This window comes from Ciconia boyciana, chromosome 4 (assembly GCF_034638445.1).
Source record: "Ciconia boyciana chromosome 4, ASM3463844v1, whole genome shotgun sequence".
NCBI lineage: Eukaryota > Metazoa > Chordata > Aves > Ciconiiformes > Ciconiidae > Ciconia > Ciconia boyciana.
In genome coordinates this window covers 14709637-14721854 of record NC_132937.1, presented here as the reverse complement: position 1 = coordinate 14721854, position 12218 = coordinate 14709637, and the positions used below count along the sequence as shown (strand labels likewise).

The window sequence follows — 12218 nt, the reverse complement described above, 5'->3', positions numbered from 1 at the left end:
AAACTGGCCAAAGGGCTATTCCATACCATATGACATCATGCCAAGTATATAAACTGGGGCGAGTTGGCCGGGGGGTAGCGATCACTGCTCGGGGACTGTCTGGGCGTCAGTCGGCGGGTGGTGAGCGGCTGTATAATTTTTTTATTATTATTATTATTTTTTATTTTTTCCTTTCTTTTTCCCTCCCTTGGGTTTTGTTCCTCTCTCTCTCTTGTTGTTTTCCTTCTCATTACAATTCATTATTATTATTACTATTGTTCTGTTCCAATTATTAAACTGTTTTTATCTGAACCCACAAGTTTTCTTACTTTTGCTCTTCCAATTCTCTCCCCCATCCCACCGGGGGAGAGCGAGCGAGCGGCTGCGTGGTGCTTAGCTGCCGGCTAGGGCTAAACCACAACAGTCCTTTTTGGCGCCCAACGTGGGGCACGAAGGGTTGAGATAATAACAGATTAACCAGAGCGTATTAAGGAATTTAGATCTGTTAGTAGTTATGGGACATGATATTGATCCATCTGTTCCTAGCATTGGTTTACCTGATCTGCACCATGCTCATATTTTTACTGTACATGTTCAAGACCGGTGTTGGTTTTTGCAGTTTGCTGTGCTCTGCAGTGATTAGTGATGTTTTGCCTGTGAGATTTGTTATTAAAACAGTGACCTTGGGTTTACTTTGGTATCTAAGTGCCATACTGAAACCATTACTGTATGTCGGGTACCACCTCATGGAGACAATTAGCAATTATACCTCTTCCTCTGAGAGGTTTTTTATGGAGGAAATGCAGAATGGCACCTTCACTACTTTCTTCTATGATGTTTCCTCCTTCATTACAATAACTTTTCAGTATCTTGAACATCCTTGGGTAGTTAAGATACATCTATTGGTATTGCTTGGGAATATTGTTTTGGCTTTGTCTAAGGTTAGTAAGCAATTTAAGAATATCATCCAGAGATCTGCCCCAAGGCTGGATAGTTATGAGTGGCAGGGTGTGTGGGATAGCATGGGCGAATGCCTAGGATGGTGGGCGCCTCCAGTGTTTTGGAACTTCACCCCTGAACAAGTGCAGAATCCTGAAAAATTAGGAGAATATTTGGAAAAAGTATGCTGTCACCCTGGCAATTCTAGGGAGACACAAATCACTGCAGTGTGCTGGGGTCTGGCCCATGCCTACTGAGCCCTGTTCAACACTGTTCAGAACCCTCAAGGACCTGGTGAAAAACGACAGACACCACAGATACTGTAGCCCCTCCTGCAACAGGCACTGCGGCTGCTCCGGACAACTCTGTTACAAGCTATGCGGTTCAACCAGGGAACCAACTCGTGTCAGTATCGGTCACCCCTATACATAAGAAGAAATCCTGGAAGCAAAAGTCAGCTCGTTTAGAAAGGGAAGATGAAAGAGCAGGGCCATCACAAGGAGAGGAAGAGGAAGAACTTGTGGATGAGACGGAAACTACCCGATCCCTATCCCTGAGTGAGCTGCGAGATATGCAAAAAGATTTCAGCCATCGTCCGGGCGAGCACGTTGTCACCTGGCTGCTCCGATGCTGGGATAGCGGGGCCAGTAACCTGGAATTGGAGGGTAAGGAAGCCAAGCAGCTGGGATCCCTTTCTAGGGAAGAGGGCACTGACAAAGCGATTGGAAAAGGAGAACCAGCCCTCAGCCTCTGGAGGCGACTCCTGTCAGCTATGAAGGAAAGATATCCCTTCAAGGAAGATGTTGTATATCGCCCCGGGAAATGGACCACCATGGAGAAAGGGATCCAGTACCTGAGGGAATTAGCTGTGCTGGAGGCGATTTATGGTGACCTGGACGACGAGCGGTTACCCAAAGATCCAGATGAAGTCGGGTACACACAACCCATGTGGCAGAAGTTGGTACGGAGCGCACCATCGTCGTGTGCCAACTCATTGGCAATACTGACCTGGAAAGACGGAGAGGGACCAACAGCGGATGAAGCGGCTAGTCAGCTCCGGGAATACGAAGAAAGGATCTCTTCCTCCCTTGTCTCAGCTGTGGAGAAACTGTCCCGGGAGTTCCAACGATTCAAAGAGGATATGTCCTACTCCCCACCTGTACGGACCAGTGTCTCAGCTATTAGGAGTCAGCGTTCCTCTGCTCAAGAGAGAGACAATATAGAGGGTACACACCACGGGGCACCCTATGGTTTTACCTGCGTGACCACGGAGAGGATATGAGGAAGTGGGATGGAAAACCTACCTCGACCCTAGAGGCACGGGTACGTGAGTTGCAAGGAAAAACAATCACCAAAGGGGGTTCTTCCAGGGAAATTGCTGCTCCGGTTTCTAGCGGACACTTTCCCAGACAGAGTAAAAGGGCTGATCTTACTCCTGATTTTAATGAAGGAGCTCCTGACTTGTATGTACAAGAAATGGGTAATGAATATAATAACCAGGACTAGAGGGGCCCTGCCTCCAGCCAGGTGGAGGAAAGGGACAACTGGGTTTACTGGACTGTGTGGATTCGATGGCCTGGCACATCAGACCCACAGGAGTATAAGGCTCTGGTAGACACCGGTACACAGTGTCCCCTAATGCCATCAAGCTATACAGGGACAGAACCCATCTGTATTTCTGCAGTGACAGGGGGATCCCAACAGCTAACTGTATTGCAGGCCAAAGTGAGCCTAACTGGGAATGAGTGGCAAAAGCACCCCATTGGGACTGGCCCAGAGGCTCCGTGCATCCTTGGCATAGACTACCTCAGGAGAGGGTATTTCAAGGACCCAAAAGGGTACCGGTGGGCTTTTGGTATAGCTGCCTTGGAGAAAGAGGAAATTACACAGCTGTCCACCTTGCCTGGTCTCTCAGAGGACCCTTCTGTTGTGGGGTTGCTGAGGGTCGAAGAACAACAGGTGCCAATTGCTACCACAACAGTGCACCGGAGGCAATATCGTACCAACCGAGACTCCCTGATTCCCATCCATAAGCTGATTCGTCGACTGGAGAGCCAAGGAGTGATCAGTAAGACTCGTTCACCTTTTAACAGTCCTATATGGCCAGTGCAAAAGTCTAATGGAGAGTGGAGACTGACAGTAGACTATCGTGGCCTGAATGAAGTCATGCCACCGCTGAGTGCTGCTGTGCTGGACGTGCTGGAACTGCAATATGAACTGGAGTCAAAAGCAGCCAAGTGGTATGCTACAACTGATAGCGCTAATGTGTTCTTCTCAGTCCCTTTGGCAGCAGAGTGCAGGCCACAGTTTGCTTTCACTTGGAGGGGTGTTCAGTACACTTGGAATCGATTGCCCCAGGGGTGTAAACACAGCCCTACCATTTGCCATGGACTGATCCAGATGGGACTGGAACAGGGCGAAGCTCCAGAACATCTGCAATACATTGATGACATCATCGTGTGGGGCAATACAGCAGCAGAAGTTTTTGAGAAAGGGAAGAAAATAGTCCAGATCCTCCTGAAAGCCGGTTTTGCCATAAAACAAAGTAAGGTCAAGGGACCTGCACAGGAGATCCAGTTTCTAGGAATAAAATGGCAAGATGGACGCCGTCAGACCCCAATGGATGTGATTAACAAAATAACAGCCATGTCTCCACCAACTAGCACAAAGGAAACACAAGCTTTCTTGGGCGTTGTGGGTTTTTGGAGAATGCATATTCCAAATTACAGTCTGACTGTAAGTCCTCTCTACCAAGTGACCCGGAAGAACAACAATTTCCAATGGGGCCCTGAGCAACGACAAGCCTTTGAACAAATTAAATGGGAGATAGTTCATGCAGTAGCCCTTGGGCCAGTCCGGGCAGGGCCAGATGTAAAGGATGTGCTCTACACGGCAGCCGGGGAGAATGGCCCTACCTGGAGCCTCTGGCAGAAAGCACCAGGGGAGACTTGAGGTCGACCCCTAGGGTTTTGGAGTCGGGGATACAGAGGATCTGAGGCCTGCTATACTCCAACTGACAAAGAGATATTGGCAGCATATGAAGGGGTTTGAGCTGCTTCAGAAGTGGTTGGTACTGAAGCACAGCTCCTCCTGGCACCCCGGCTGCCGGTGCAGGGCTGGATGTTCAAAGGGAGGGTCCCCTCTACACATCATGCAACTGATGCTACGTGGAGTAAGTGGGTTGCGCTGATCACACAATGGGCTCGAATAGGAAACCCCAATCGCCCAGGAATCTTGGAAGCAATTATGGACTGGCCAGAAGGCAAAGATTTCGGAATATCACCAGAGGAGGAGGTGACGCGTGCTGAGGAGGCCCCACTGTACAATCAACTACCAGAAAATGAGAAGCAATATGCCCTGTTCACTGATGGGTCCTGTCGTATTGTAGGAAAGCATCGGAGGTGGAAGGCTGCTGTATGGAGTCCTATACAACAAGTGGTAGAAACTGCTGAAGGAGATGGTGAATCGAGCCAATTTGCAGAAGTAAAGGCCATCCAGCTGGCTTTAGACATTGCTGAACGAGAAAAGTGGCCAGTGCTCTGTCTCTATACTGACTCATGGATGGTGGCAAATGCTCTGTGGGGGTGGTTACAGCAATGGAAGCAGAACAACTGGCAGCGCAGAGGCAAACCCATCTGGGCTGCAGCATTGTGGCAAGATATTGCTGCCTGGGTAGAGAACCTGATTGTCAAAGTATGTCACGTAGATGCTCGTGTACCCAAGAGTCAGGCCACTGAGGAACATCAAAACAACCAGCAGGTGGATCAGGCTGCTAAGACTGAAGTGGCTCAGGTGGATCTGGACTGGCAACATAAGGGTGAATTCTTTATAGCTCTGTGGGCCCATGACCCTCAGGCCATCAAGGAAGAGATGCAACATAGAGATGGGCTCGTGATTGAGGGGTGGACTTGACCATGGACGCTATTGCACAGGTTATCCATGAATGTGAAACATGCGCTGCAATTAAACAAGCCAAGCGGTTAAAGCCTCTCTGGTATGGAGGGCGATGGCTGAAATATAAATATGGGGAGGCCTGGCAGATCGATTCTATCACTCTCCCACAAACCCGCCAAGGCAAGCGCTATGTGCTTACAATGGTGGAAGCAACCACCAGATGGCTGGAAACATATCCTGTGCCCCATGCCACCGCCTGGAACACTCTCCTGGGCCTTGAAAAGCAAGTCCTGTGGTGACATGGAACCCCAGAAAGAATTGAGTCAGACAAGGGGACTCATTTCCGAAACAACCTCATAGACACCTGGGCCAAAGAGCATGGCATTGAGTGGGTATATCACATCCCCTGTCATGCACCAGCCTCCAGGAAAATTGAACGATACAATGGGCTGTTAAAGACTACACTGTGAGCAAGGGGTGGTGGGACATTCAAACATTGGGATACACATTTAGCAAAGGCCACCTGGTTAGTCAACACTAGGGGATCTGTCAATCGAGCTGGCCCTGCCCAATCAAAACTGTTACGCACTGTAGAAGGGGATAAGGTCCCTGTAGTACACATAAAAAACATGCTGGGGAAGACAGTCTGGGTTACTCCTGCCTCGGGCAAAGGCAAGCCCATTTGTGGGATTGCCTTTGCTCAAGGACCTGGGTGCACTTGGTGGGTAATGCAGAAGGATGGGGAAGTCCGCTGTGTACCTCAAGGGGATTTGATTTTGGGTGAGAATAGCCAATGAACTAAATGGTATGATGTTAACTGCTATATAATACTGTGTGTCATCTCTTTTATGGTGGCTATATGCCATATCAATGGTATTTCAGTGAGAATCTCCCAGTTTAATGAAGAAGGAACTTTGCTGAAACCAAGCAAAGTGCAGCAGTGATGGAACCAGAACTGGCTTCAGCATGCAACAATCCAACACCACACACCCTCTCTCCTGCCCTGAAGGACTGTTATGACAGATGGAGCCCAAAGTCATGGACTAAATGACCTCAACGGACATTTTAGAGGGATGGCCCATGGACCAGGGGAATGATAGCTGTGTGTACACATATATATATATATATGTATCAAGAGACAGGAAAAGTGATGGTGATTAATTGTATTGGAAAGGGTAGAACCTGGGCATGACGTAAATGGTATAGAATAAGGGGTGGATACTGTCCTGGTTTCGGGTAGGATAGAGTTAATTTTCTTCCTAGTAGCTGGTATAGTGCTGTGTATGAGAATATGTATTGATAGTATGATTTAGTATGAGAATAATACTGATAACACACTGATGTTTTGGCTGTTGCCAAGCGGTGTTTACACTGGTCAAGGACTTTTCAGCTTCCCCTGCTCTGCCAGGCGCACAAGAAGCTGGCAGGGGGCACAGCCAGGATAGTTGATCCAAACTGGCCAAAGGGCTATTCCATACCATATGATGTCATGCCCAGTATATAAACTGGGGGGAGTTGGCCAGGGGGTAGCGATCGCTGCTCGGGGACTGTCTGGGCGTCGGTCGGCGGGTGGTGAGCGGTTATATAATTTTTTAATTTTTTTTTTTTCCTTTCTTTTTCCCTCCCTTGGGTTTTGTTCCTCTCTCTCTCTTGTTGTTTTCCTTTTCATTACAATTCATTATTATTATTACTAGTAGTTTGTTCCAATTATTAAACTGATCTTATCTCAACCCATGAGTTTTCTTACTTTTGCTCTTCCGATTCTCTCCCCCATCCCACCGGGGGAGAGTGAGCGAGCGGCTGCGTGGTGCTTAGCTGCCGGCTGGGGCTAAACCATGACACTTAGTACAGGAAGAATCCACGTATATAACAGAAGCTTTGGGTATTTGGAGGCTGAGCTTTTGCATTTCACTAGTATATATTATTTTCAAATTTATTTTAGCTTAAGTCAAGGCATAAAGCATTACCTTAGCTTTATAAATAATCTGTGAAATCAGAGGTCCATATACATACAGACAAATAAACTTTTTTTGTGCATTTTGAAAAAAAGCATGGCAATGACACTCATAGAGGCTGGTATAATCAGATATATAAGGAGAATGTAACTTGACTGCAAAGGTGGAAGGAGAGATGAGAAGTAAGCAGAAGCAGTGGACAAAGGCCACCAGCTACTGCTCAGCAGCTTCAAGGAGTCAGATACTTCTGTAAAGCCGCTGGATACCTCAAACATTGCTTTCAATTCACAGATAATCCACTTTCCCTCCTCCCCATATTGGTATAGGTCATATGTTTTAAGGATTTCTGTATTTAAAAACATTCTTCTGGCTTCTTTTTTGAGCATTACAGGACTCCTATCAGGCTTTCCTAGGATGACTGTGTTGGTCCTTAGAGGGTAAAAAGGCTGCCTTGACAAATAAGCACTAACAAAATTCACTAATGCCTGAGTATGTTGCTCTTGGAGTTGGTGACACTTGGGACAAGGAGCAGTGGCAGACTTCTTGTTCACCAGATCATTTAGAAAATATTAAAACCAGTTTAGTAATTAAAAAATTAAGCGGCAAAATACTGCCTCAGTGTTATATTCTAGATAGTCTCTATTTCTTGGAACTGGAGGACAGCTTCAGAGCTTGGAGGCATGCGCTTGGAAAGCTTTTCTGCCTCAAGAAATGAAGCATTTGAAGAAGTCCTCTTAATTTTTTTTACTTAAAATATATCATTGATATTGTATCCTTCACAGACAGTAGGAGTAGATTCCTCAGAGTACCAGTGCTTATCCCCTTGTTGCTAGTCAAGAGCCTCAGGAAAAGGCTTTTCCAACACTTACCACCACCACCACAAAGAATTAGTTATGCTTCTGAAGCCCAAATCTTACCTCTTGAGAGCCAATTCAATAAATTCCACCATTTCCCAACACCTCTTCAGTCAGGTATTTCTTAGAACAGATTAACAGCTTCCTTTTAAGGACAACCTTCGCTGCACTTAAGGCATCTAATTAACCTGTGTGAGAGCCCCTGGGTAGGTTGTACCATCCTCAAGGTTCAGCCAGAGTCTGCCAGCATGAGGAACAGGCTCGAGATGGCACGGCCAAAACCAGGGTCGGTACCATGGCTGCCCAACTCCCAGTCCCACCAGGACGCTATCGCTGAGGTGGTGATAATCGCAACTGGACTGATACGGCAAGAACGTCGGATGAGATTACAAGACCTCCGTGGTGGTTATGAGGGCTGAGAACATTTGGTGTTTTCAGAAGAACACAATAGGATAACACAATATATCTGATGTCATGAAAAATGGAATCTTATTTTTTCCTTCGTGCTATCCAACAGAGCCTCGATAAGATGTGTCATTCCTGGGACCAAATGCCAACCTCCTGCTAATTCACAGCTATTAGTCAAAACCACTAGAACATTCCCTGCTAAAAAGGGAAGAAGGAAGAAGAAGTAAGATTATATTACTAGGCTTTTCCACCTTTTCCCCCTCCCATAATCTGCTATTGTATTCACAGACTGAAATTTTTGTTCAAATCAAAATTTGGATTTGCAAACTGGTCCTTGGTCTGAAACAGCAGCACTACTTTTCAAATCATTGGTATTTTTGAAGGCTCAGATTTCAGAGATACTGTCATCAGCACCATCTAGTGCTACAGAGACAGAATAATCGGTTAAAACCAACCTGGTGATGCTTATGGGGCAGGGGTGCAGCAAGAAAAGGTTAAATCTGGTGTCTGTCTGCTTCAGAAGATATAAAGAATTTCACAAAGAGGAAGAATTTGGAATAAAAAGGTTTTCCAACTATTAGATTCTTCTCCAAAATACATAAAGCATTTTGGCTATAAAGGAAATTTAAATATAGATGAAGAAGTGGGATCAGGATTTTGAAAAGTGCATTTATTCAATACATGTGAAGAGGAAAATGCACATACATTGGTATTCCGCATGGAATCAGAATAGCGAAGAGCAAATGTATTTTCTCTGGCAGAAGCACAGAGAACTGGGAAAAAGAAGGAGAAAGGAAAAGGATGGAAGACTATTTCTTTATATCTTATTTTTGCTTCCTTAATTAAAAAAAAAAAAAAAGGAAAATATTTAAGTGTAATGTAACTAAACTAGAGTTCTTGTTTATGGCATAAGCAAGCCCTTGGTGGCTGATTTCTATTTCCAAAGCAGCAGCGAGGGGGTAAGCTCTATTATACGTTGTCTTTGGCACCAGGGCTTCCTTTTGCAAAGTTTTGCTTTCCTGCCACAGCTCATCACCTTTGCACGTGTGCTGAGACACTTCTTTGTGGGACCGCTGCCCAGAACACCAATATTTGGGTTAAAAAACCTCAACACAATTCTCTTCATAAATTGGTTATCCTTCTCAAAGAACCATCCCTTAGAGGAGCATGAGGGCAGGGACATGTAGGCAGGAATTTTTCATACTAAAAATAAAAACATATAGAACCGCACCCATAGCAAACTCAAAGAGCTCCACAGAAACACTACAACTAAAAAGAAAAAATTAAGGCCAGATACTGTGATTAACTGATGAATTTGGAGCTCCGAAGGAAGTAGCGTTGCCTGAAATGGTGTAAAACTTCACCACCAAGTAATTCACTTATTATGCCTCTATCTCTATCTCTGAAAACTACCTTGATAAATATCATCAACTTCATTTTTAAAGTATCAGAACAGATTTAGTTACAATCCTCAAAAGGCATTTGCATGAAATTTAGCTCATAAATATCTTTTATCATCAACAAACTTTGCCTTCTAAAGGAGATGCATGATTTTTGCAGCAGTCACATCTTCAGTGTCTGTAAGGTTTTGGGTTTATTTTGATTTTTAAGGCATGAATAATGCAATTTAAAAAAGGCAACAATGTTTTACAACAAGCTTGTTCCCCTCCCCACAACAAGGTTCAAGAGACAAATGCCAATTCATGCAGAGGTGGAAATTAACACCGTCTCCCACATTTCCCTCACGTGTCTTAGTCACACTTCTATTTTTGCCCCACTAAAAATCAAGCTGAGATCAAACTGAAAAATATATATACTATGTGGTCACGGAGGGCAGCCTGCACAAGTTGACAAGAATACAGTTTCCTACCAGAATACTTTTCCTCTTTCTTCCGTTCTTCTCCATCGACTATCAGACAGACAGACTGTGGAGCTTGACAGCCCTTTGATCTCACCCATTACAGACATTTTATAATAATAACAAATTATGTTCAGAACAATGAAAGTGTGTTAGTACCTCAACCCATCCCTCACTCACAGAAGTACTTAAGGACGGATGTTTAGCAAGCAAAATAATAGGCTGCAGTAATAGCAAGATGAAATAACAGCTGGCATCCATTACAGATCCTCGAATCACACCATGGATGAGCTTAACCTACAAGGAAGACTCAAGGCTGAATGACAATCTCAAGGTCTTGTGTTTCTGATTTTTAGGAATTAAGAAAGCATTGGTTTCTTAACTCCCTCTATACAGATGAAGTTTTTAATTTAACATAAGGCTGAACCTCAATCAATAAAAAAATGATTACAGACTAAACAGTAATGGTTGCTTAAATACAAGTGATTTGATTATGTGTTATTTGCACACACAATAAAATTCAAACTAGTAATATATGAACTTAATGCTTTCAAAAAGGCAATTCCACAAAGCCTGCGGATCAAAAAAAAAAAATAAAAAGGGCAATATAAGGGGAACTCATTTAACAACTTTTTTCTTGGTCCACCAAAAATGACAAGCCAACAATCATGAAAAAAAAAAAAGCTTCTTCAAGTTCTACAGAGAGTCTAATTTCTAATTCACAGCAGATTGAAAAAGCTTATAAAGTATATTTCTCACATACAAAAAATGAATGTATAAAATGAAACTTTTATAACTAAAAAATTAGAAAGAAAGATAAAGGAATTAAAATTATAAGTTTAAAGTAAACCCAAAGTTAGAATTTGCCAAAAACTGGAGCTTTCTGAAAGCTTTGTAGGACGAGAAGGAAAGGTACCAGTGTACCTTATTTTAAGAAAGTAAATAGGATGACCCAAGATAATGATATGCCAGTTAATCCTGAGCATAATAATGGAACAGCGATCGTGAGACTCATTCAAAGGAGGATGTCACCAGCATAGAAAAACAGACCTTGTCAAGCACACTTTTTTTTCAATGAGACTAGAAATAGATAAAGCATGATAGTGTCCCTGTTGTAACAGGCTTCTACACATCATTTATATGACTTTGTTCCACAGGGGATTTTTTAATTAAGAAACTCAAATGATAAAAAGCAACATGACATGCATTATATGAACTGAAAACCAGACATCTGAACAGTTTGAAAAAATCTTCAAATTTGAATCTTGAAATAAGTTTGCTTAATATGGCTAAACAGGAATATATTCTTGGCCCTTCTAAATGCCAACAGCTATTTAACATTTGCTATAGCTACCAAAATACTTTCAATGATATAAAGATGATACATCAAGACGACGCAGATCACTGATATACATCAACGATAAAGAAATATTATGGTTAAACTTTGCAAATGGCACATTCATTACAGATAGAGATAGAAGGAACACTACTGTATAACTTCCATACATTTTAATTTTTTTTTTTTCCATGCTACATAATCTGATGAAAGATGCAGACAACAAATCCTCTTGGGAGACAACTCAATTCACTGTATTGGTGGGTTTTGTAGCATTAAAAAAAAAAAATCTGGCAAAGGTATCTCCAGAATTAAATTCTTGCATTAGCATGCTGGCGTATCAGCGCTGTTACAGGCAAGAAGAGTAACACATCTGTTACTTGTGCCATCTTTTGTAATTAACAGGGCAATAGTTCAATAAAATATACAACTTCATAAACCTTGTGGAAAATTTGAAGCTGTTTAGGTGTGTATTCAGACAGATGGGAAGTGACACTTGCTCAGCATATGGGCAGGAAGATTTATGTCAGAGATTACCTCATTGATGGGTCAGGGTCACAACATGTCAGACATCCCATGGCTCAGAAATATCAGATCTCTAAATAAACCAAAACTAGGGAAGGTTTGAAAGACACCCCGTGAGAAAGGTGTGTTTCAGATGCAACATTTTAGATATTCTGGAACAAAATAATCTGGAACAAAAAAAAAAAAAAGAGAGAAAAAAGCTACAACTTCAGGCGGGGAAGACATGAACAACCTTTGAAGCTGAAAAACCAAGAGTCAGAGAGTGGGAGACAAATCGAGCAGATGAGCAGAGGAGGGTCAGATGGAGCTATATGACAGAAAAAAGGAATAAGAATTGAACTTCTCCCAGTCCAAATCACCAGTGAGCTTCTCAAGGAGAAAAATTTTCAATTATCTGAATGTTTAAAAATATTCTATATGCACTGAGTATGGAATTACTTGAGGGCTAAAGCGCTGCTCAACATAATTTA

General features: G+C 43.3%; 1 protein-coding gene across 5 annotated transcripts in view; it reads right to left on the bottom strand.

The window, feature by feature from the left end:
- The window catches only part of DYM (dymeclin), a 279208-nt gene that overhangs the window by 71479 nt on the left and 195511 nt on the right, over window positions 1–12218 (bottom strand). The gene's annotated exons all lie outside the window — the stretch shown is intronic.